The 24,169-nt window shown below is 45.1% G+C and overlaps 1 long non-coding RNA gene across 1 annotated transcript in view; it reads left to right on the plus strand.

Moving 5' to 3' along the window:
• LOC108501034 overlaps positions 1 to 24,169 on the plus strand; it is a 68,006-nt gene that overhangs the window by 19,271 nt on the left and 24,566 nt on the right. The window contains exons 7-10 of the long non-coding RNA XR_001876115.1: positions 3,229 to 3,338; positions 10,304 to 10,372; positions 21,867 to 21,963; positions 22,514 to 22,718. This is a non-coding gene — a long non-coding RNA (uncharacterized LOC108501034). The remainder of the gene's footprint in view (positions 1 to 3,228; positions 3,339 to 10,303; positions 10,373 to 21,866; positions 21,964 to 22,513; positions 22,719 to 24,169) is intronic.

Raw genomic sequence — 24,169 nt, forward strand, 5'->3', positions numbered from 1 at the left:
GCTGAAGCCAAGGCAGCAATGAAAGCATCAGTCATCTTGAGACCTGTGATATATTCGCTGGAATTAACAAAATCACTTGAGTTGGCAGTGAAGGAGAGGTTGCCTTGTCATCAGGTCGCTCTGGCTGGATGTGATTTTATTTTAAGGCTCTTGTTGCACTCCCAGAATCTTTAAAGGTGGTACCCAATTCTTTTATAGTTTTATAGTTTTCTTTTTACAGTGTGCTCTTTATAATATAAAATGGTGGTTTGCACATGGCCAGGCCTGACCCAGCTCCAGGCTGATGTTGTTAACACATGGACACGAGTCTTGGTCTCGGAGCTGGTTCTCACCTGGCCCGAGGTTCCCCCAGACCTGTCCTGTGCTGCACCCTGTGCCATCTGTGCCCTGCTCCCCAGCCTGCACATGCCACAGGGTTCAGTCCTCAGTGCAGCACGTTGCTCTGGCTCTGGTGAGGGCAAAAAGAAGCTTCCCTTGACTTTAGCTGTAGTTGTAAAACTTTCCAGACACCGGAGATTTAACTGTGTTTTGGGCATATGAACTCCACAGAGTCTGATGGAGCTTGCCTGCTCAAAGTATCCATACCAGTGTTTTCAGGAAGGTTTTTAAAAAAGTGTGTGTTCCAGTTATTACCCGTAATTGATATAATATTGCAAAAATCTATGTGGCTTATTGGCCTGACAGAGTGCAAACAGCTTTTTGGAAGTCTCCCGATATGAAATATTCCAGCCCTGGAATTGTTCTTGTACACAAAGTGCAGGGAGACAATAAGCAATAAAATACCAGATGGATTTCCTTTGAAACATAATTACTATCCAGGTGCAGACCCCACTTTTCATAGTCAAAGATTTCCATCATTTTAATAGGATTCTTTTAAGTTATAGTGTGAGAATCTCCTGAACTGAGCTGTTGGTCAGTGCACCATATGTGTGGTACTGGTGAAAAAGAGAGGGTTCATCTCACAGTCCTCTTTGGCCACTGGCTTTTTGTCCTGAGGATGGGAATTGAGGTGCCAGCTGGTGCCCACTGGGGCAGTGGTTTCTGGGGGGGCTCCCCTGGCCCGAGGCAGCTGCCCTGGAACTCGTTTGGTCCTTGCAGAGAGCCAAGCAAGAACGTTTTTCTGCCCTTCTCTTTTCCTTGCAAGGGAGCAGACCAGTCAAATAATAATAATAATAAAAAGGCATAACCAGCCTCCCCTCCCATTCTGACATGCTGAGTGCCAAAACTCCCATCCAGGCTGTAAGGAAGTGAGAACACAGTGAAAACAGGGGCTTTATTTAAGGGCAGGGCTGTGAACTTTTTAACTCTCTGTGCTCCCCGACGTGCCTCCTCACCCTGCACAGCTGAGGCTTCCAGGGACTGTGGGTGGTGGATGAGGAAAGGGGAAGAGGTGGTTTAGCTGTGCACAGTGTTTCCCATAAGAAATAAAGCAATAGAGTCTCACCTCACTGCCTGTTTTTCCACATGCATCGAGACGGGAATGTATTTATATAACCCTATTAAAAGGGAACACTCAGTAGCAAACTTGGTCTTTAAATAGCTACTGTTCTGCATACTCCCGTCTCCAAACTCCTCAATTTCAACTCACACCCACTTACATTCTTTTGACATATTCCTCAGGTTTGGATTTGGGTTTTTGTTTTTGGTTGGTTTTTTGGGTTTTTTTTGTGACTTTAGGGTTAAATCCAAAACTTATTGAAAGCAGTGGAAAGACACTCAGTGAATTCAGTGGAATTTGGATAATACTCTTAGAGCTCAGATACCATGGTGACAAATGCAATAAATTACATGGACAAAAGTGGCCCATTTTGGGCCAGCTCTACTTCCAGAGAAACAAATTAAACTGTTGCTATTGACTGCCACAGGAATCAGTTCTGCCCCTCCCTGGTGGCATTTCAGCAGCTCTCAAAACCCTTTACAAATAAGGGGAATATCTTTATCTCCCATTTACAGAATGGAATAAACTGAGACACGGAGCCACAACTAAACCTGGAGTCAGGCAGTGCAAAAGAGCTGGAATGAGCCCCAGATACCAGTCCTTGGACCACCCAGTGGAAAAAGAGAGTCAGTCAGCTGCCAGCAGGCTCACAGCCTCTCCTGGTGCTACCAGACCCTGCTGGTGCCAACAGGAGTGGAGAGGGCACCCACCATCCTCCCGTGAATGCTGAGTGTTGCTGAACTGCCCAGCCCTGCAGCAGCAGTTGGGTTTCACCACCAACATGCATTATTTCATCCTTCACCCCCCCAGCATTCATATTTTCCCTTTGACTCCTGTGATGTTGTTTCCATTTAGCAAATACATTCTTGGGGTTTTTTTCCCCTGTGTCCCTCCAGCCACCTTAGTTTGCCTCTTTTTTTTTCTTCTTTCCCTTAAAAACTTTTTCCCTCATTCAGTGCACTAAGTGGATTTATGACCCATTTAGGCAGCTTACAGTGGCATTGCTTTTACAGTTCAGAGGCAGAAGGGCCATAAAAAGATTTACAGTTACAGCAAGAGTCTGTTGCATGGAAGTTTGAGATCCAAATTAGACAAAGGGAGCGGGTCTGTGTGAGTGGCCAGTAAAAGAAGCTTGGAAACAAAAACAAATGAAATTTCTGTTAGAGGAGGAGGTTGGGATGGGGGCAGAGAAGGAGGAGGAAAAGTTGCCTGTTAACTACACGTTACTATTGCAACAACTCTGTTAATTCTGTTATATAAAGCCCTTTTTCCTCCTTTTTTCCTCTCTCGATGTTGTTGTTGGACAGATTTCCTTTGCAAACACAAATCTCAAACTGGAGAGCAGCAGCTTCACACAGTAGTTGAGATTCCAAGGCAGATATTCTCAGGATTTTGGCAGCTGGTTTTGCTGCTACTGGGACTCAAGGATACAAACTTCAGAGAATAAACCCCAGCAGCTGAAGGAATGGGACTGGTCAGAGTGGAGGACTTGAGGTTGCATTGCATGGGGATAATCTGGTGTTTAAAAGGAGCTGGAGACTAGGAGATAGATTTGATCCTCTCCCACAAGCTGAGGGAAAAGGCAGATTTGCCCCTGACAAGTCTATGGTGTGGAAGCAATGGTAAATAAGCTGTAGAAGAAAGGAAGCCAATACTTCCCAGTTTTGCTCTAAATGCTGATTATTTATTTTTTTTTTAGATAGTTAAAATCACTCTTTGGTTTTGTTTCCCTTCTCATTGCCATTATATTTATTCTGCTGCTCTTGTTCCTAACCAACTTCCTGTTCCAGATCTCCCCTCTAGTGTCACACAGATCTGGCCCTTCCTTTCCTGGAGCCTGTCACACAGTGATGGGACCCGACTGCCTCCTGGGCACCACACAGTTCCCTGCATTTCAGAAGTGAGTGATATGTCTTTTAAATGTCTTATTCTTATTTTCTGTTGAGTATCATTGCATTGTTCATGGCAGCATCCTCACAGGAGTTTTTATTTCTTAATTTCTTGTGGATTTTTGTCTGGTTTTTTTTTGTGAGCTTCACTGGTGAAGCTGTTAAGGTTTTCTTGGTGCCTTGCATGTCCTTTACTCACTGTGGGCTCATAACTCTCCAGTGAAATTAGTGTTACTGGTGATGCTGAGGCCACTGGGATCCTCTGGATGAAAAATACTCCATAAAGACAGATCTTTAATCCTTGTTCTTCCCCCTACACATTCTCACATGGATGTAACACTCAGGTTTCCGGGTTTCTGTAAGAGAAGAAAAGCAATCATAATGCTTTCCCTAAGTCCATTTTAGATCTAGTTCTTTGTTCTTCAGCAGAAAAGTCTCTGAATAAGGAGAGGAGCTAAAGATGAGTGGCCATGTTTTAGGGACTTTGGGCTGGTGTTTTGCTTTCTAGAGGAAGAAGAAACAAGAGAGAGGCTTCTGCCTAAACCAGAAACAAAATATCACTCAGGCACTTATTAATATTATAAAGCTAACTGGGAATTGCCAACTGGACACCCATTACCCCTTTTTCCCTGCTCATCCCTGGGTCAATCCCAGTGTGCAGCCAGAGCCTGCCAGGGATGGCCCTGTGTGTTCTGTGGGGCTGGTTTTGGAGATCCCTGCCCTGCCAGCCCGTTCCCAGCCCATTCCCAGCCCATTCCCAGCCCATTCCCAGCCCGTTCCCAGCCCTACTGCTGTTCCATGTGCTCCTCACAAACCCCTCTGGCCAGGCCTGGGGGGCACTGAGGAATTCCTGGGGCTCCCTGGGCAGATTTCCAACAGGACATTGAACCCTTCCCAACCTGCTGTGTCAGGGCTGTTCCTCTCTCTTCCTTTTTCCATCCCCCCTAAACCCACTCTCACTTCTGTCTCATTCTCTTCTTCCTTTTTCAATGAGAAGGGCCTTGAACTTCTGGCAGAGACTTTGACATATGAGAGAAAGCACTGAAAAGGAGAAAAGACTATATTTTATGAGTGATGGTTAAAATGTATTCTTGAAGTGCTATTTTTTTAAGTTGAATATAGTCGGGTGGACAATGCAGCAATTGCCATGAAAAATTCTCAGAGTAGTAAAAGGCTCCACTTTTTCTGGGGAAAAAAAGGATTTAAAATTAATATAGTCTTCTTCCAGACTTACCAGTTCTGTATTTCTGGTTCATCTGATCTATTATTCCCTCCTCGTGTTCTTTTCCTTTTTCCTTTATATTTATACAAGAAATATAACTCCCAGTTATAAAGTTAAAAAGAAACAAAACAACCAGTAAACCAGTAACCTTCAGACTTTATTATGATTCTATAAATTTTAAAACCAAATCACTGCTTGCAGTTTGAATCAAGCTGGCAAAAACATGAAAACGATTTTAGATCTACTTTGAAACAAAATCTACTGTTCTGTGTAGAACTGAACATGCATTTCCAAGGGAAGGGGAGTGTAGGACAACTTTCTTTCCTTAAAAGAAAATAGGATTTTGAAAGCTAGGTTTTAATGGCCACTGATGTCACAGGTCAGTACAGCCACGATCCAGCACTGGGTCTGAGATCATCAGAAAAGGTAAATTAATTTTTCCACTGTTGGAATTGTTTTAACTCCTTCCCATTCTGTTTTACCTTCCACTTCTCCCCTGGTTCAGAGCTGGGACTGGCCCATGCAGTGTTGCAGGGGGTTCATTCCCTCCAGCCCCTCACACACAGGGCAGAGCCCACGTGCCCAGCAGGGCTCAGCTGCCCAAGGGAGCTGCACATCACAAAGGACTTTTACTTATCCTGGGGGGCCCCCACATCCCCTCTGAGCTGTTTTTGACTCTGAGTGTGCCATGTGCTCCATAAACAAACACCCTGTGTTTTTTTAGCTGGGTCAGTATGAGCTGAGTGGTACCTTGAGCAGGGACAGGGAGGAAGTGGTGGGACAGGAGCAGGATGGGGACAGGAGCAGCCTCAGGCCCAGAGGACCTGAACAAGCAAACACGGGTGGCTGCCAGAACAAATCTGAGCCCTTTGAGAAACTGTTTGCAGGTCTCATGACAAAGTCAGAGAACAAAGAGGTTCAGGAAGGCACTAATAATGTCAGAGCTCCAGGAGAGCCGCTGGCCATGGGCAGGGAGCTCCAACCCATGTGTCCAGGTGCCACATCACTGCTCCTGCTCTGTTATCACACCTTTGGTGGGGTTCTCTGTGGACACTGAAGCCAGAGCCTCTGGACTTCTGTACTCCAAGAAGCATGGAGCAGTACAACAATGAATGGGGAAAAAGAAAGGAAGAAAAGAGCTTGGAAACAGCAGCAACTTTGTAAGTCTCCATATGTGGTCTAGCTTTTGGGGCTGGAATGAGTATCCTCAAAGGCATTTATGTGGCTGAAAGTCTGTGAGGCCTCGTCAAAGCACAATGTTGTGTTAGAGGGAGCAACATCTGGGGATATTCCTGTGCCTGTTTCCTCCCTGGTTGATATGTGTGAGTTTATGGCCCTCTGCCTTGTTTATTAAATTTTACCTTTTGGGTTTAAATCATCATGAAGACTCATTGTGAGAAAAAAATGCCCATCTCGGCTTCTTCTTACTAAAAACTGATTCAAAAAATGCTCATATTTTCCATCCTTGATTTCTTTAGAATTTTAGTGTAGTAAGTCCCCTTTTTATTGCCCAAGTGACTCCATTCAGTGTTGGTTTAGAGTCGTTATTGCTGCAGCCCCAAAGCCTGCAGGCGGCACTCAAGAGCATGGAATGTCCCTGCTCCAAGTTTCTGTGTTCATTGGCCACATCTCCATCACCTTGGGAAGCTCTGCTGGCTGAGGGAGATGAAGATTCAATCCCACATTTTAGTAAAATGAGGCTTCACCGATTTACAGCTGAAAAAATTAGTGTCTGCTAGAGCTCCTTTGTCCCCAGGCTGTGACTCATTTTGCTGTTCAGCCATCCAGGGAAGGCTTTTTGGGTGCTGGCTCTAGGGGTGGGGGTGGTAACAGAAACCACTCAGAGCAAGGCAGGGAACTGCAGAGCCTCATCCCAGTGACAGGAACAGGAGAAATGGCTCACAAACCCACCAAAGGAAAACAGGGATACACCAGTGATCCAGGAGGTAGGATATCCTGCCAAAATGCCCTCTAAGTGGCCATTAATGGACATCTGAGTTTTGCTAAATAATTAATGTGTCTGTTGTGTTTTTTTTCTTATAGATCTTTCAAGGAATTTAGTTTCTGTTCCTTTGCATTTAGTTTCTGATCCCTGAAATGTTGCTTTTGAGCCTGTATTCTCAAGCATTTATAGACATGGTCTGTAAGGCAGATTTCTAATAGTAGTTCATGTCTGTTATGGTCAAAAAGCATTTAACCCCAGATATATAAGAAGGTAAATAGCTCTCTTTGTTCTGCTGGTATAGTTTGGATGCTGAGGTGTAACCAGCTGAAGTGGAATTGCCAAAGGCAAGATACAGGTCTGTATAATAAGCAAGAACAAGTCTTGTCCTTTGACCAACACAAAGAAAAACAGTAGTGGAGCTCTAAAAACTACTAAATGAACTGTCTGAATCCTAGCACTCAAGGAGTTCTAAATAATACTCTTTTATCCATCTTCACCCATGGAAAATGGCTATTCTGTTGTTGTCTGTACTGAAAATATCAGTGTATTGCCTGGGCTTTGCAGTTCACTTTGCCAGCTCCTACAGTGGAGAAATATCACAGGATCACAGGAAGGGGTGGGTTGAAAGGGACCTTAAAGATCCTGTTGTTCCACCCCTTGCCATGGGCAGGGACACCTTCCACCAGCCCAGGTTGCTCCAAGCCCCATCCAGCCTGGCCTTGGACACTTCCAGGGATGGGGCAGCCACAGCTTCTCTGGGCAAGAAGGGCCTCACCACCCTCACATTAAAAAATTTCTTCCTAACATCTAATCTAAGGCTACTCTCTTTCAGTTTGAAGCCATTCCCCCTTGTCTTGTCACTACAAATATCATATGAACTCCAATATCATGCAAAAGATGGGGTGTAGAAATGCTGGTAAGAACAAACAGAAGCCCTTCCTGAACATAACTGGTCCTTTCCCAATTTTTCCTTTGTGTCTCTGTGGTTGGGCTGGCTCCCCCAGATGGCTGGAACAGGCTTTGGTCCTTGGTTTCTTGCAATGCCTGAATATTTGGGGAGTTTTCCCTCCTTCCTCCAAAGTTCTGGCTATTGGTGTGAGTAGGATGTTGTAACACAGCAACTCATATTCTTCTCTTCTTATCACCAGCTCTTTTCCCTGAGTGCCAGTTGACCACATTGGCTTCAGCTTGTAGTTCTTGCAGGGCCCTAAACCAATATAACCACAGTGTTAGTGGCTGGATCAAACACAGCCCAGTGTCAGGGGACTTGGCAGGGCTGAGATTTTGGGTTGGTCTTTGCTGCAGGTGGGGGATCTTCACCAACATCTGCTGCAGAGGAGGGCGTGGATCCAGGCAGAGGAGGCTGTGTGTGGAGGGACCTGGGGGGCAGATGTTGGGTATGGACCACTCTGGTCCTAAAAGGGTGAACATGGCACTGAGTGCTCTTGTCTGCTCTTAAAAATAGCAGAGAGGTCACAAATGAAGGTGTGAGCTTAGCTCCAAATGATGGTCAGCTCCCTAAAACAACCCAAACCTTTCACCATATCCGCTTAGGACAAGGTGTTCTTCCTCTCCTGCAGCACAGAGGAAGGAAATGTATCTTCAGGAAATGTTTATTTTACCCACGGACTGTCTGAAGCAAGGCTCGACAATACCCGGAAAAAGAAATCCCCATAAAATTAATATAAAAATAGGTGGGGTTATCGAGCAAATGCATGGGTTGGACGAGCTGGAGAGAAGCAAATGTGCTGGGATGGTCCGTGCCAGCAGCTGGAGAGCAACTGTGTGACCCTGGATCCTGTCTGGGCCAGGTGAGCAGGAGGCAGGGCCCTGTCCCTGTCCCATCCCCACCCTCCCAGCTCTCTGCACGTCTCAACACAGCCATTCAAAACCAGAACATGAGATACTGGACAGTGTAAATGTAATATTTACACTGGGAAGGAAGGAGCAATGCTACTGAACACCTGACCCTGGGGGGTAATTTAAGCCCCCAAACCTCCAGGAGCCTCCTTCTTTCTTCTGACCCAGGAGACGTGTTAGACACGTTCCTTCTGAACATAAGGGTCAGCTCCCCCTCCTTGTTTTCCAGCCTTATTTTTCCAAGCCTTGGAGAACTGCAGCAGAAATCTTGAAGGCAACTGGTGTGTGGAAATGAAACCTCTGAGATTTAATGTCTTAACTAAGAATTAAGGAGTTAAAAAGAAATACTTAATTTAGTTCTCTGGAGCAGAGCTCTGCCCACCCTGCCCCAGAAACATCCCCCATGTCCCTGCCCCAGCCCAGCCTGGTGTGTCCCTGCTGCTGCTCCAGGCTGGCTCCAGAGAGCTGCTCCAGCCTGAGCTGCCTGACAGGGGCCTGGAAAGGCCTCCACAGAGGCCTGGGAATGGGCTCTAATGGCTCCCCACCGTGGGATTCCCAGAATTAATTTGTGTCTGGCTTTTGACATCAGGGACGTCGTGTGGAAGAAGATGGATGTTCCTGAGAAGCATTGGAAGGAGTGAAGGGCTGACAGGGGTGGTTTATGCCTGGCCATGGATGCAGAGCAGTAAATGTGGTTGGTTGATTGAGATCAGATTTTTCTTTTATTTTTTCCAGTGGCAACGCCCACATAGTTTATTTATTTATTTTCCCCTTTCGCTTCAAGGCACCTAACAACAACACTGTACTTTATAAATGCCTGTGATTATAAATCTGGAAGGATGGCATTCTTGGTTTCCTCAGAGGCCAGGAGTCCATACCCACAGGAGACGGATGGGAGCAGCAACCAGCAAACTTTCTATATTATTGCACAGAATTGCAGGAACTGGTTTTGGTTACACCACATGGGGAACACAGAGTCTGCACAGGGCATCTCCATTTACTGCTTCCTCTGTGAGCAGCCAAGGCAGGATTGCTTACACTCCCTGCTGACAGTTCCTGGGGAGGGAATGATGCCCCAAAAGATGCAAAGGCATGGATTTACATCAGCTGTTTCTGTTATCCTGCTTGCAGGTACAGCCTAAGAGGTTTAGAAGTGATTCAAGTAACTGTGCAAAGCTGGTGTGAAAGTCCAGAGTGGTTCAGCTTTTCTCTCCACTTCCACTTCTGTGCCTTGTCCCAGCAAAATGGCTCCAAAAACTGCATGAAAAAAAGCCTTCCCTTCCTTTCCCTTGCAGGCAGCATTGGCAGATGACATTCTGAGATCCCCAAGGTGTGGGGAGCAAATAGACTGTTGCTGCAGAATGGGTTGAGTTGTGCTGCAAAGTTAGGAACTGTTTTTCCATAGTTTAGAAGATGATTTTTAAAAGTTGGGGATTTAGTTTACATTTTTGCATGGGCTACAAGGTCAGTGGTGGAGTAAGAGCTGAATTTAGCTTTAGAGTCATCTCTCAGCTTTGAAGAAAGAAAAAACAATAGTCATGTTTGATTTTGGTGCTTTGCTTCATCTTCTTGCTGCCTTAGTCATGGGGCTGCTTGTGGTGTTGTGGGGGCAGCCCCATAAGATCTCTGGCCCTTCCCTCTTCTTCCTATCATTTACCTCCTCCCCAGCCCTACCAGAGTCAAATATAAACTTTCTTAAAATGAACACAAGTTTCATTCCACTTGACCAAGCCTGACTTCCCAGAAAATAAACAGTGAGAGCAGAGCCAGCCAGCCCCCTCTCCTGGAGCTGCAGCCTCCAGAGAGCTGATGGGCAACCCAGAGCAGCTCTGGGCTTTCTGTAGAGGAGAAGAGGGTAGAAAAGAGAGGGATCCAACCTAAAGGGGTCTTCTGTAAAAAGCAAGATTGCTAAGTGTGTGAATTGTCACAGTTCTGGTTTCTTGTTTCAGTCTCAGCTGGATCCTTGATAGCTGGACACAACTGCTTCCCTGCCCTGAAACTGGAGCAAGAAGAGCCAGGTCAGTACATCTATTAGTGCTATGGATGGAAGAGGGTTCTCCAGAGCCCCACACTTAAACTGAGCCAAACAGAGTGAAAACCCATTCCCTTTTATGATCATTTTTTACTGCTGTCCTTTGTTTCAATGGTTTAAACTAAAAAGGAGAGATTTAGAGTAGATGTTGGGAGGAAATTCTTCCCTCTGGAGGCCCTGGCACAGGTTGCCCAGAGAAGCTGTGGCTGCCCCATCCCTGGAAGTGTCCAAGGCCAGGCTGGATGGAGCCCTGAGCAACCTGATCTGCAGGATGGCATCCCTGCCCATGGCAAGGGGTGGAACTAGATAGTCTTTAGGGTCCCTTCCAACACAAACCATTCTGTGATTATTGCTATTAAAATGAAGGGAAAAAAAAAGGAAAAAACAAACAAAACTCCATCATCACTGGAACTGTGCACATTCATCAAAAGAATGACTAAAAAATAAAGCAAAGAATATGCTGAGCAATTTTCCAACCCCATTTTGCCTTCAGAGTGGACTGAATTAGTTTCTGCTATGAGCAGTCCCCCAGTTCTGCACTGGCTGGGCTGTGCCAGCACTGTGCCATCTGTCCACAACCATGGATGAGGGAGTGGGCACTGCAGAGGCTTCAGTTCCCACTCTCCAGGGCAGCTCCCAGACACTGGACTTCCCCTGGCCCCTGTGCCAGGTCTCATCTGCTGGGACACTTTGTCCTCAGTGCCTGGTGTGCCCTCGAGGCAGCAAAGCTCTGTGGTGCAGCTGCCCTGAACCCACAGGCTGGGCTGTGACCTTTGGGACTCAAAGTCCATGTTTTTCCTTGGACTCCCAGCCCTGCAGGTGTTATCCCTGCAATCCCCTGGGAGCAGCTGTGTGCGGGTGTTGCCTACGGGACTGAAATGATTTTCTCTGAAATGGCACGGGTAGGAAACAAGTGTAGACAAAATAATAAATACACCTGTATAGGCTCCCTTTCCTTGCAGGCAGGAGATGTTTTGGGACCCAGGTCAGAGTTATCTGATCTGTCCCGGATCCCCTCTCCCAGCACTTGTCACCTTCTCTAACTCCTGATGTTTATCTGCCTTTCTTTTCCCAGGACAGGTATCTTTGATCTCCTCTGCTCTCACTGTTAAACACTCTCTCTTGCAATGAAAGCATGAGCTCCTGATCCCCTCTAATCCCAAAACATCCTGTGTGATTGTGTGAGTCTCTTGACTTTCTTCATCCTACCAGCAACACCTGAAGTTATTTAAAAAAAAAAAAGAGGAGAAACAAAGTGAGAGAGCCTTTACACTGCAACAAACCTGCTCTTTATGGAAAAAACCCCTTGAACTAAGCCAGCTGCAATGTTCCCTCCTGATGTGTGACTGCAGAAAGCAGCAGTAGCCAGAACTCAAACACCTTCCTCTGTGAGTCTTCTCGTTTTGCCTATGCTGATATTTACAGGCAGCCTTAGCGAGGACAAATGTAGTTAATGAAGACTGGCCAACACTTCTGCAAATTACTCATGTGTTGCTAAGGATAACATTCAAAGTTTAAAAATAAAAATCAAGGAAAAAGGTTTATTTTCACGTTAGGTTTCAATTTGCTGCTATTTTTTTTGTCCTTACTATCTGCTGTTTTCCGCTCTAAGCATTATCTGTTCAAGCCAGAGCAGATTAAAGCTAATTGTTAGGCCCCTCTGTTTTTCCTTCTTACTGTTTTATCTCCTAAGCAACTTTATTTGGTACAAGACAAATAATCTGAATTCCTGAAGTCAGAAACAAGGAGTGGGAGTCCGGGAAACTGGCTGCTGATCTAATGCAGTTTTTGCAAGTGTGGTTATGGTTAGAAACTCTAAATATGGCCCCGTGTTACTGTACACACGGTAACTGGCCTGTGTGTGTCAGGCTCTGACTCACAGCACTGGGCTTTACTGACAAAAACATGTTTTACTACTCTCAGTAGTGAGGAGTCCAGAGAGCTGGGAGTGAAAGTGTTGAGCTCATTGCATCAAGTGTCTACAGCTGAATCACAGAACGATGGAAAGGTTTGGGTTGGAAGGGACCCTAAAGATCATCCAGTCCTGCCCCCTGCCATGGGCAGGGACATCCTCACTGGACCAGGCTGCTCAGGCTGAGCTTGGGGCATGCCCAGGTTTTATGTTGGTGAGAGGGGAGGCAGCAGCAGACGGGAAGTGACTCGGCCAGTGGGTGTTGAGGTGTTGGTTTGTTTGTGGGGTGAAGGTGCCATGGAGTGGGGATCCCTGCCTGGCACCCCCTGGCACAGGAGAGCTGTGATGCCCATGGCCATGGTTCTGCTTCTGTGAAAGTGAGGGAGGAGTTTTGTTCCCAGCACATGGAGAACCCCAGTGTGTTTGCAGTCCTTGGTGCTGTGGAACAGAACTGTCACCCTGTGGCTCCCCCCCCACTGCAGGCCAGGCTCCTTCCACCAGCAAAGGACCAGCAAAAGCTGGATTTTTTTGACTTCTGAACTGAATTGGCCTGATCTGAATGTTAATGGCAGAAACTCCATTAGTTTCATGTTTTTCTTTTAACACAGCCCCCTTTTTAATCTTTACAATAATAAGTATCCAAGGAGCCCAGCTGGCATTCCCATGCTGTACACATTCATCCTAACCTTTACTGTTGACTGACTCATGCAGTGTGCATCTGCAAGAGTTATTAATGGAAAGTATTAAATGAATTTGGTTTAATATTTGGTAAATAGGAGGTGTCTTTCCTTTGTGCTTGAATTCGTGTTTCAGATGTCTGTGTTTGTGTTATTTATATTAATATATTTCATGGGCTGCTTAATAATAGTAGCAATTAAGATAATAACAATAAATACTAATAATACCGAGCTCTTCTGCTTTTCATCAAAGGAGGTCAAGACTCAAGGGTGTACCTCTGGGGCTGGTAAAATGTAGATCTGATCTCCTCCTCCTGTTTCTTTTTGTGGAAAGTTTGGAGTATCATGCAAAGATCAGATCGCCTGTATTTCAGCCTCTGGAATGTCTCTTAGGCATTATAAATGTCAGTAAGAAACATAAAATTGGAAAGAAAACAAACACTGGGACATTGAAAAATATAACCACAAATACTGACCTATTTGTTGGTTGTTTTTTTTTTTTTTCTGATTTAGCAGAATGCTATTAATATTGTAATTAAAGCTGTTTTGTAGCCTGGGGCCTTGAGCACCTGGCTCTTATTAGAGCTGGATCCGTAGCTTGTGGTGGAAAAACCAAAAGGACAAGAGAGGAGATGGCCCAAAGGAGAACACAAGAGGGCACAGTGGCACCTGTGGTGCACTTTTTGTTCTGTGGCTTTTTGAATTGTTGAGGGCAGGGTGAGTTCAGGCCTCTGTTTGCACGACATAAATAACTACAGTAACAGGGTTGATTAGTTGGAACGGTAAAAATGGAATTTTGTCAACTCGGAGTGTTTACTAGAATTACTTTTTTGGTTAGTTCTGAGGGTCAAAGATAAGATGTGATGACTGTGTCATGGAAGGTCAATATGGCAATAATCCCCACTGCAACCCTGACAGAATTGATGTGGGCAGCCAGTGGGAATGTGCTGATTATATTTAATGAGGTACAAAATACACTTCCTAGGCAGGTGTTTCTGCAGTTTCCTCATCAATTCCACTGTTCTGCTGGATTGTGTTGATGGAGACGAGTTCTCTGATTTCAGAGACAAAGAATCCTAATGCTGCTTTTCATTTTCTGTTCAAGGAGAAGGTATGTTTGTGTGAAGCCTTTTTCATGTGCCTGGTCAGAAATGACCCAGCAAAGGCAAGAAGCTGAACCTTAAGCAACCTTACCCTGGTGATGCTGCTGAATGAGAATTTTCTTCTCAAAGAGTTAATGGTTTAAATGGATCTTTGTAGGGCAGCAACAGAACTAAGCAGGATTCTATCCCATATGTTAATTTGAAGTTCAAGGGTCACAGTTGCCCTTCCATGTCTCGTGCAGGATGCTCAGGGGCACAAACAGCCTCCCTGTGCCACAGTCACCTGCCTGGGTGGGCTTTTGTGGAGGGAGAGCTGGGTCAGAACTGTTCCACCAGAGTGAGTTCAGTGAAGGGGTGCAAACAGGCTTTTTTGGGTTTGTTCAGTCACTGTTCCTGACGTTCACAGGAGGTAACAGCCTGGGCCTTTACTGTGGGAATTGTGGTTGAAACCCCTGAACACTGTCATCCATGACATGACATTATTTCACAACTAAAAATGAACAACCACCCTTTTTTTTGTAAAGATGCCCTCATCCTCAGGTTTCCCATTAACACTATTTGTAAGACACAGCTTCTCCCATCCAAAGCAGACTCTGGGGGTTTTATACCCTCCCAGAGGTCAATCAATCTGTCACCGTGTAGGTGAAGATGCCACACTACCCTGCGTGCAGGGAAGTACAGAAACAAGATCATTAACATCTTAATATCCTGTCCTGACATCTCACAAATTATTTTAGACTTCATAGCCAATGTAAACAGGTTTGTTTTCAACTCCCCTAATTGCCTGCTAATTGAGAGCAGATGCAGGCCTTAACTTTGGGCAGATAATGAGCAGCTCTTCTGCAGGGCTCTGCATCCCTTCTGCCCGGCTCTGTATCTCTCCTGTAGGGCTCTGCATCCCTCCCGAGGGCTCTGCATCCCTTCTGCCCGGCTCTGTATCTCTCCTGTAGGGCTCTGCATCCCTCCTGAGGGCTCTGCATCCCTTCTGCCCGGCTCTGTATCTCTCCTGTAGGGCTCTGCATCCCTCCCGAGGGCTCTGCATCCCTCCCGAGGGCTCTGACGTGCACCAGGAGCTTCCCTGGGCAGCGATGCCGAGGCAGAGGGGGATTGTAACAGCTCCTCGTCATCGTGCCTGCCCTGTGAGACAGAAGGGGAGGCAGAGCTGTGGGACTCATCAGTAACATCATCCTGATTGTTTCATTTCGTACTCCAGTGCACTCTCTGAACAGCACAGGTCTCCTTCTGGGGGGTTCTCCGAATTAGAGATGGGCTTCTCGTTATGATAGAAATCACTGGGTTTATGAAAAATGCATTGCTGTCATATTCCATTATCTGCTTCCTCCCATGCTGCAATCCTGTAGCTTGCAAGTCATTAGATTCTTTTTCAGAGTTCCTTTGAAATAATCCTTTCAAAAAACACTATTCATTGGGTATGACCCCGGAGAGATACTGTCTGCTACTAAAGCTCCCTTTTAGTTCTGTGAGGGAGACCTGTAACAACAAGATAAGTGCATGTATATTCCAAGTAATGTCTGGAGTTTGCTGCCTCCCATTAAATGCAGTAGGAGCTTGCAGTTCAAATGGTAGAACTTTGCTTTGTAAATGTAGGAGAAAATGGAGTTCAGATATATAGGTAAATTTGCATTTGGTAGTGATTTAATGTTCCATGGTCTGTTTTAGCTCCAACTTAAATATTACATTAAAACCAGCAATGAAAAAAAAAAAAAAGAAAGAAAAAAGTGCTAACTGCTGGGTTCAGAAGGAGTGGATGTGATTTTGTTCTTGCTGTCAGTGTGGCAGTGAGCTGCCTTTTACTTTCTCCTCTTCATTTAGCAAGTCAGCAGCACCAGCTAAATGATAGCCCTCCGGTCTTTCTTCAGGACTGTTTTTGCAAATGAAAGCAGGAACTTCAAGTCCTTGTCTTTTTCATATCACTTACAAGGTGTTTTGTGAATTTTAACATTTTTGCATCTATCTGTGACTAGGGGATGGGGTGGAGGGGATGTGAGTGGTGCTCAGTGGGAAATGCCCTTTGTGCAGGAGCCTGCCTGGGTTTGTACTGCTGGGATCAGGAGGTCCTAAAGGGATATTAAAGAAAAACCAGCCAAAAATAAAAAAACCAGCTTAGTGGCTTATGAGTGATAAATGGGTAAAAAGAAAAAGAGGGAAGAGTTCACATCTAACCAGTGTCTGACAGAAATACCTAAAGAACCTGGTGTCCGGATTATGAAACATTATTCAGTCCCAGAACCACAAAAACTTCAGGTTTTCACTCTGATTCCTTTAAGAAGTCCTTTTTCTCTCCCAGGGCTGGCTCCAGGGCTCCCTGAGAACACAGAGTCACCCCTGCCCACATTATCCCTCTCTGGAAAGTTGGCACAGACCTTGCAGAATCCATTCCTGATCCAGCAGCGATGCGAGGGGGTTAATGGGAGGGCAGGGGGTTGCAGTCAGTAGCACAAGGCAGAACAGACCAGAGCAGTGGTCCATTAAATCAGGACACTGGGGCCCAGGCATTTACAGTCACACAGTCAGATGTTTCCAGTAATTATTTCCCCATAGCATTTTTATTAGGTGCTCCATAAATAATATTCACTGCCATGCTCTTCTCGTGGTCTTTTATTTAAAAAAAAAAAAGGTAGAAGAGAAGAGGAATTTGCTTTACCTTTAGCTGGACTTAGAGGTAATTCTGTCTTTGAGTCCTATGGAAGCAGTTATGAGCTTGGAAAACATGGGCAAAGTAGTTCCTTGCTGACCAGACGTTGTGTCTTAAAATGGTCATTGGACCAGCTTAATGCGAGAATTATGGAATCATCATGGAATCCCAGAATGGTTTGGGTTGGAAGAGACCTTAGAAACCATCTGCCATGGGCAGGGACACCTTCCACTAGCCCAGGATGCTCCAAGCCCTGTCCAGCCTGGCCTTGGACACTTCCAGGGATGGGGCAGCCACAGCTTCTCTGGGCACCCTGTGCCAGGGCCTGCCCACCCTCACAGCAGAGAATGTCTTTCTAATATCTCACCTAAACCTGCCCTCTGTCAGTTTGAGCCATTCCCCTTGTCCTGTCACTGTATACCCTTGTAAGAAGTTCTAGGCAGGGTTCTAGTTCAGATTTAGATTTGTCTTCTTGTCATGGATCCCATGCAGACCTAGGACTGGCAGTGCTGGGATTGCAGTGGGATATTTTTTCTATGTACCATTTGTTTGTTGTTCACTTTTTTTTTTCCTTTGGTAGTATTTATGTTCCTCAAATCCAGGGTCACTGGTCATTACACCAGCAAACAGCACTGCCTTCTCCTCTCTGGCAGGACTTCCCAAGGCTCAGTGCTGTCGCTGGCTGTTCAGTCTGTACATGCAGCCCCTATTGCCAAGCACTGGCTTTTCCATGGAGGCTCCTGTGCAAAGGCTTTTTGCAGAAAATATCTCTGCCTTGTCCGAGTTATGGCACTGATGTTAAGCAAGACTCTTTCTTTCCTGGCACCAGCACTTGTGTTTCGCAAAGGGCTTTTGCTCAGGTATTTAATTTTCAACATCAATTTTCTATCCAAAGTAAGATTCCCCAAATAAACCCAAGGATCTGGGGATTTATTTTTGTACTTACTGGACTGCAGTATTGTGACCAACCCCAAGGAGAACTCAGAAGAGCAACAGTAAAGGGAAGTGAAGTAAATAGTCACGGTTCAGGTTTGCTACAAGGGTCACAAACTCTTCCAGCTGTGTGTGCCAAACCTCTGGCCAGCAGCAGGTGGGCATTTGTGTAGCTCTACCCACAAGTGCAATACTTCTGTCTGAGCTGAAATCTGTGCATCAAGTGTGGATGTGCACAGGGAGCACAGAAATTGTTAATAGTTGTGCAGAAAATAGAGCTTTAAATCCAGAGGGTGGGTTTGCTCACAGTCACTGTCAGTGCCTGCTCAGGTCCCACCCTCCCTGGCTGCCTCCTCGAGGTGCCCTGGGGCTGTTTCAGAGGGAATGGGGTGTTTACAAGCAGTTAATTGTCAGTGCACTGGAGGTATCTTGGCAGCCCTGGTTGATGGCTGGAGTGGAGTGCAGACATTTGACCCAGGACTGGGGTCAGACCTAACTGAGCCCTTAGACCTGGTCTGAGAGCCGGGTGAGGGAGCTCCTGCAGCCCTGGCCCAGCTGGAAGATGCTCTTGGCCATCACTGTGGCTGTGCCAGGGACATCCTGTCAGCAGGAAAAGCTGAATCTTCTGCTTCTCAGAAAATATCATCTCCAGATAATGTCTCAGTTCCTTTTGTTCTCTGTTTCATTTCTGGACTGCTCAAGCTGAGGAAGTTGCAGCCTGAAATGAAGAACCCATTCAATGTAAATGTGTGCATCTATTTTGTGCTATAGGAAGACTCAGTTCAGTGAACCCAGGCCACTGGCATTTCATAATTTCCTCTTGCTCCAGCAGGTAAGGGATTAACCCTTTGTTATTCCTCTCTAAAGGAACAGAGAAAAAGATATACTCTGCAAAACCCCTGATTTTTTAAAAAAATAATAATGCATTGGGTTTTTAAAGAAATATTTTATTGGAACCATAAGGTTTCTTTTTTTGAGAGAGAAAATTTGAAATCCGGAGTTTATTTTTCCTTCAGTGTCTCTCCTAAGAACCAACAGGAATGGAGATATTTTTTTTTCTCTCTTGTGTTTGTGCCTACTTATTAAACACACATGTGGCCTGGATTCCTTGCGTAGGTGCAAAGAGGTTTGGAAAAAAAAGAAAAAGAAAAAAAGGTGTAACCCAGTCCCTTGACCTGTCTCTTTGCCCTTAGGACTCCTTCGAACAGCTGTGAGAAAAAGAAAAGTGGGGAGGAGAGGTACAAAAACGAGGCAGTTTAACAAGCCAAATCCAGATGTTCATTTCATACACACACCCTGAACAGCTTTTGCATGGTTTATTTCGTTTGCTGAAGCCATTTTTCACCAGCCTGTTTTCTCAGCTGGGAAACTTCTGGTGTAGTGTTTTCAAAAAAATATTGCATTTGGCATTACAAGAAAACAGAGCCTTTAAGACATTAAAAGGACAATATCCTTGTTTGACTTGGCCCAGGGAAGCAGGGCTATAGGAATTTTAGATTTTTGTACCACCCAAAGAATAGGTAAAAAAATTTTCCACTCTTAAGTTCAGTTTACATGGGAATCTGAGAGTTGATTTAGCTTGATTTTTTTTTTCCCTTTTAGAAACTTCTCTGAGGACTTTGTGTAGATGGACTTTATTAGTATGAAGGAGGAATAAGCAAAGTGATACCAATTGGCTTGCTTCTGGATGGTGATGTACCATGGTTCAGAACTCAGACTGATGCTGAATGAACCTTATTTTTGTTTGGTGAGGAGCAGCTCATGACTTGCTCATTCACACCAGCATCCACATAAGCCAGCCAGACAAATTTGAAATTATTTAATACTGGCACAATTTGTTTTTCTTTACCATTCATCTCAGCTGTGTAACAGCACTGACTGCAGGGAGGATGGAGACAGAACAGTGTCTACCCTGAGTTTAGAGGTACCCCAAAGGCTGGCAGGTAAGATCAGGTGCAAACAAGATTTATATAAATACTGCTACCACTTAGCTACTCAAAGGATATATTGCTCTTAGAAACTCAGTGTAAAAGCCCAGCTCCACTGCAGCCAGTGGCTGGTTTGCAGTTTGAGGTCCTTCCCAACCTGGTGAATTCATTGACAGCACTGGTTGTCACTGCAGGACAGTTGTGTCACCCTTAGCTGTGCTCTCTCCAGACTCCCCCCACTGTGGCTCTGCCAGGAAGAGACACTTTGTGTGTCAGGGGAATTCCTTGGCAGTATTGTTGCCCTGTTTTCTGGAGATGTGAGAGCTAAGCTGGCAAAGCTGCTCTTTGTCCCCAGAGCACATCCATGCCCTGGCTTTGTGGCAGAAAGGAAGGGAGTGAGGTTTCCTCACTTTCTGAGGTGCCAGTGGGTCAGTGCAGGAGTGGTGCCCATCATCCACAGCAGCTCCTGGCACATCTCTGCCTCTTCCCCAATGCAAGAGCATGGCCTGTCATAGATGATGATGATGATACTCAAAGGAAATCAAAATTCCTGCCATGAAAGAACAAAGGGCAGACTCTGTTTTCAACAATACTTTTTTTCTCTCCTGGTTTGTAGGAGCGAAAGAAAAAGTTTTCATTCAGAGGATGAGATTGGGGTTGAGGGAGGAGATGGGGATTTCAGAAAGTGATTGTCTATATCAATGCAAAAAATATAATTGGTCCTCTCTGAGTCATGGACTAGTTCAGATTGAACCTGGCATTTGTAGCTCATCTGGCCCCTGCTTAAAAGAGGGGCTGCTTCAAAGGGAGAGAAGGTTTCTCAGGGCCATGTTCTGTCAACTTTTAAAAATCTGCAAGGTTAGGTGTTTTGCCATCTTTTTGTGCAACCTGTGCCAGAACTTAACTGTCCTCCTTTCCATTTATTTTTTAATGAAGTAAGGATTTGTCTTGTTGCAAATTGTGTGTTGCCTTTCATCTTTTCACTGTGTGTATCTGAGAGAAGTTGGACTCGATCCTCTGTGTAGCCATCTATCAGGAGTAGAAGGCACCAGTTAGATTCCCTTCTTTAATCTGTCTTTTCTTCAGGCTGAACAAATTCACCTCCCTTATCTTTTCTCACATGTTTTGCTCTCTGGATAGTCCACTGCTGGATTCAATCTAATTTGTTGATGTTCTTACACTCTGAGGAGGGAAAACAATCCAAAAGTGAAACTGGGCTTTAGTTGTGGTTAATATTTTGTATTAATTGTCTACTCTGTTGACATCAGATGCTCAAGCCTTGGTCATTACAGTAATATAATGGCTGTCATTCCAGTGCTGGGAACACCAGGGTGTACCTGCTGGGCCTCCTTGGAAGAGCCTATTTCCTGAACACACTGTGCCCAGTCCATTCTGTCCCATTCCTCTGGCTCTCTGTGATAGCAATACAGTTAATTGTCTTTTTTCTCATTGCTGAACTGACTGGTTTGTCCTGGAGACGCTGAATTTGTTTTTTTCTTTCCCAAAGTAAGTGCATACATTCCTATGGACTTTTACAAAGGAATCAGAGACATCTAGGAAACAGGAGTAGAAAGCCCTCAGTTTCTTCTTCTATGAATAATTTAGTGCCAAGTTAACTGAAACATTTGAGAAAGAGATTTTTGGTGCCTAGCTTCATTAAACCCTCTATCCCCAAATGGATTCTCTATCAGTGTCAGCATCCAACACTTCATCTTGTCCCAGTCACAGCAAAGGCCTTGTGGAAATGAAATGCAGGGGAAGGGAGAGGCAAACCAGATTATTGTTGCCATTAGGCATGTCTGTGTGTGTGCACATGTGCTCTATAAACTTAGAGTGAGGGGGAAACAGAATCTGTGTGAAAGGAAGGAGTGAAGCCCAAACTGTCTCATCCTTCCAAAACGAGCACTGGTTGGGGTTTGGGGCCACACTGCTGTGACAAAGGGGGTTGTGCCACCCTCCATCCCCCTCCTCTGGAGCAGGAGTTTTACTCAGAGCGTTATGTTCTCGTCCACTGAGCTCTTCCCAGCACGGGGAGTGGGACCCCCTTCTCTTGGCAGAGGTCCCTGTCAGATCTGTCTCTGCAGCTCGTTCCGTGGGCAGGGCCTCCATCTGCTGCTTGGCAGGGAGGGGAACTTTCCTCTCAAATGTTTTCTCTCTCCCTCTCTCTCCCCCTGTTTAAGGTATACCCTTTGGAAATCGACTTCCAAGGTTTATTTTTGCACAGGGGACATACTTTGTTTTACATGCTCTGGCTTTCTTTTCTTTCCACAGGACACCACCCCCATGCCCTGCTTGTCCTGGCAGAGGGAGAGGATGCTGTTTGCCTGAACGTTCCCTTCAGTGTGCAGCAGGTCTAAAGATGTGACAAGTACACATGCTAATCCCTTTGCCTTGCAGTTAATAGAATAACACAGCTGGGAAGGTTTACATTGGGATCTGACACTCACTCCAAGCTCAAGTTAAGGAGATGGGGTTGGACATTGCATTTCAGATCAGATCATTACTGCACAAACTCACCTTCCTACTCAGCATCAATTTTCTCCTGGTACCCTAAACCCCATTTGTTTTGCTAAGAATGTCCCCCTTCCCCTTCTATTCTCCTTTTGAGAGCAACATGTAGAGTTGGATACACCTTCAAAAGCTGTTGTAGAATGAAATATTCCCCAAGAATCAGTGATGTTCAAGTGAAAAAGTGTCAACATTTTCCACTGTAACACCACCATTTGTTTTGAAATGTGACTTTTTAAACATTTGGCATTTCTGAGTGTTGAAATATCACATAAGAAAATAATTCCCACCAAAATTATATACCTTCTTAGAAATATTAAATTGATTTCAGTAAAAATTCCATATTACCAGTTTTGTCATGTCTAATCTGACTGTTCATGTTTTTGATTCTGTTTCCTGTTTCTTTGTAGCCACTTTGGTATGTCCTCTGCCATTCTGTGTGACATAGCCCACTTGGGAATTTGCAACCCTGAAGATCTGCCCCTTACAAGATTCCTGCAGGAAACACACAGAAGAACAAAACTTTGGATTATGCCTGTGATGGGAAAAGCTGCAGCGATGACTGACTGGAAAGGCTGATCCTTCTCACACCAAATACCACTGCCTTGCTACCAGGTATGCACCATTTCACAGTGTCTGAACCTTCTGCCAGTTCCCCATGAACCCTCAAGATCAAGATTCTGATTACTAGGAAGTCCTTAAAATTAAGGTTTTGAGAGTATCTGTGTAGTGAGAGGAGTATCTGGGATCTGTTCTTAGCTACACGTGGGCCTCAGAGTATAAACGTATTTTCTACAAATTTAAAAAAAAAAACAAACTCAATTCAGTAAACAAAGCTTTATGTTAATTAATGAAAATAAGATCAAAAATGCAATTAAAAATGTATTTTTCACTGAAAAAGACACGTTTTTACCGAACTTACTAGCAATGAAAATACTCAGTTTGTACTGGAAACTGAGCCTTAAGGTTTTCATAACCACAAATACATTGTTCGTGGGAAGCACTCAGTGACCTGCTTTCTGATTAGAGAACTAACATTTGTGCCTGAGAATCACTGCCTGCCTGTTTCAGCTCATTTCTTTCAAATTGGGCAGTTTCAGAACTGCTTTTTCACTTTGCTTTCGATACTTCTCCATAAATTTCAGAGCAGAGAGGGTGTGTACCTCTGTCAGCCTGGGACCTTCCCATAACTGTGACAACTCACTAATGCCTCATTCAGAAATCAGGATCTCAAATTCAAAATTCAGGATGTTCCTCCCCAGCCTGGCAACAGCTCTGAGGTTCATTCATGCTGCACAGACCATGCAGAGGAGGAAAAAGAGCAAGCTCAGTTCAGAGAAGCTCAAAGCCTCAAATTCAAGTGAAAGGTCCATCTAGGTCAATGAAGAAGGGCTTCCCCATCAGAAGCATGAGGAAGACCTGCCTAAACTAGAGGCTTGTAGAAGCTCTGATCTGATTTTGGAGGTGCCTTTCTTACTCCACTGTAGAAAAACCTGAAACAGCAACATTTTGACCCAAATTTGTGAGTCAGGGGAGTCCAGGTTGCGATTCCTACAAGGACCAACATCCCCTTAAATTCTGGTGGATGTTCAGTCTCCTTATGTGGGGCAAGGTCTAAATGCTTTTGTCATCCTGACCTTTACTCTTTGTTGCAATTGCACTTCTGACTCCTTGACCAAGAGCTCTCACAGGGCAGAGCTATTAGTGCCCATCACAAGGAAAGCTTTTGCAACATGGGTGATTGCCCACAAGAAACACAGTTGAGACCACCAACAGTTTTATTTGTTTTTCTTCCAATTTCTTCTGATTGAGAAGCTCATGAGACACATCTCATTTCCCTGGAGGTCCCCAGGGAAGCAGTGGTCAGACAGTCCCTTTTCCAGCCTGCTTTGGGCAATGCTGGTGGTACAGCACTGCTCTTGGGTCGCTGTGCTGGTGGATCTCTCAGCACAGGCAGTCCCACAGATTATTAAAGTCTGCCTAATTGAAGTCTGATTCGATGCAACTGGCAGCTTATTTCAGCCACCAGACTTTTTGTTTGATGGTAAATGCTTTAATTCACCATT

Source organism: Lepidothrix coronata, unplaced genomic scaffold, assembly GCF_001604755.1.
Source record: "Lepidothrix coronata isolate B3197 unplaced genomic scaffold, Lepidothrix_coronata-1.0 Scaffold99, whole genome shotgun sequence".
Taxonomy (NCBI): domain Eukaryota; kingdom Metazoa; phylum Chordata; class Aves; order Passeriformes; family Pipridae; genus Lepidothrix; species Lepidothrix coronata.